Below are 2,093 nucleotides of genomic sequence, written 5' to 3'. Positions count from 1 at the left end.
AGCACCGACAGATCGAAGACCATTGACACAACATTCGGCGTGTACTTTGGCGAGGAGGGTACGATGCTCGGCAGCAAACGCTTCGACGTCGGTTCCGACGACTCCATCATCGTGGACAACGTTTGATACGCGGGCACACCGGGTCTGTACAAATTGATATTCATGAAGCAGCCCGACAGCACCGCGTATACCGAGAGCGACAAACGCGTGTATCGCGATTTGTTGCTGACAACTAACGCTCACAGACGGGATCATCGTCCCATAGCGCCTGTAAAGAGCAGCAAAGGTTACAAGTACAAAAATATTATCGCACCGTTGTTCTTCAACGTTCACCAAACGACGGGTGAGGGATTGCATCCGATCGCCATGAAATTGACCAACAACGCAATAGATTACGTACACTGGGACGATTCCAACAAACTCGTGGATTGTTTGAGATTGTTGGAGGCGTCTCGTCGCGCGGGAAACGACTCGCATGACAACGAGTTTTTGTCCATCATCGAGGAGCTTCGCGAGGCGGGAGTGAATATAAATTGAACCGTTGCTCGAGAAACGTCGACAGTTCCGTTTGCGCGCGATGAGCGTCAACAAGTTCGGTTTGACGTTGCAAAGGCGCGGTTACGATTACAATGACAAAAAACGCTTTCGACTAGCTATTTTGCGCAATTACGTACGCAATTACGCTTTCTGTTTGTCCGCGTTATCAGCCGAGTACGATGCGAAGGAGCGCGCGATAACTTGTTTGAAGAAACTACGAAACGATTCCGACGCCGCGACCAAGTTCTACGTAGACGTCGCTCTCACACGAGCGTAAGACGCTGCAGGTCGCATCTACGTGAAACAGTTTATCAGTCGACAAATGTTTGAGGAATATACAGTACAAGCGGCGCACTCGAGCAAATCACTGAGCAAGGACATTGAGCATCTGCGAACAAACGCGTACGATCGATTGAATAAACTGGAGAAGAGGCCGCGGGGTGCAGATCCGCAACAAGTCAAAACCTTGAAAAACGACTTCATTCAATTACAACAAACATTGGAAGAGACCGTTAAGCATCTGCAAAAAAACGATCAATTAGATAAGCTGAAAAATACACACACAGATCTGAAAAAGCAGATTGAATCTTTGCAAACGAATGTGAACGAGTTGTTGCGCGACGTTCCGACTCATGTTCAGGAATTCATTCGTACGCAAAACGCTGGCTTGAATAACAAAGTGTTGGAAACATATATTTTACCATTACAGGAATCTCTGAACAAGGTAAAATATGATCTGAGTTCATTGCAAACAAACAGTCTGGGTTATGATTTGCACACCATTTACCAAACTGTGCAAGAATTGGTCGAGAAAAAAAACAAGCAGATAACATCGGGTCAAAACCAAACATGAGAGTCGAGAAGAGAGAGCTCGCAGAGGAGTTGCACGCGCCCGCGCGACGCAACTTTCCACGCAAACGTGTGGTCGTGCGCTGTTACGACGATCTGTGGCAGGCCGATGTGGTCGAGATGCGCCCTTACGTTCGTCAGAACAGAGGTCACAACTACATTCTCACAGTCATCGATGTGTTGACCAAGTACGCGTGGGCGTTGCCGCTTAAGAGCAAGAGCGGCAAAGAGGTCGCTGGGGCGTTCGCGAAGATCTTTCGCGCCGACGATCGTTGTCCGACGAATCTGCAAACAGATCGCGGCAAGGAGTTCTACAACGCACTGCACACAGTTCTCGCCTCTGTGAGATCTGTATCCGATGTCAATGTGCTCGCAGCTCGCGTAATAACCGATGCTGAACACGCTGTGTTTTTGGTACTTGTGCGCGCTCGATGCGTTCTCCTCTTTGTCCTGTTTCTCGAGTACGCACTCCAAGTCGGCGTACACCACCATTGGCACTCGTTCCTTGTTGTTGTAATTCTCAAATGTCAAACAGTTCTTTCCCTCAGCGGGAAGAACGATTGCGCTGTTGTTCAATTGTTCACAATCCGTGGTGTGTACCGCTAGCTTATCGCTTGTGTAGAAGTAGTGTAGACATCTATGTACGTGTTGCAATAAACGAACAATATACGCAACATTGATTAATGAGTTCATCATCTCACAATTTC

This window comes from Pseudomyrmex gracilis, unplaced genomic scaffold (genome assembly GCF_002006095.1).
Source record: "Pseudomyrmex gracilis isolate BER0280 unplaced genomic scaffold, ASM200609v1 scaffold_1741, whole genome shotgun sequence".
Taxonomy (NCBI): Eukaryota; Metazoa; Arthropoda; class Insecta; order Hymenoptera; family Formicidae; genus Pseudomyrmex; species Pseudomyrmex gracilis.
This window is presented reverse-complemented; position numbering follows the sequence as displayed.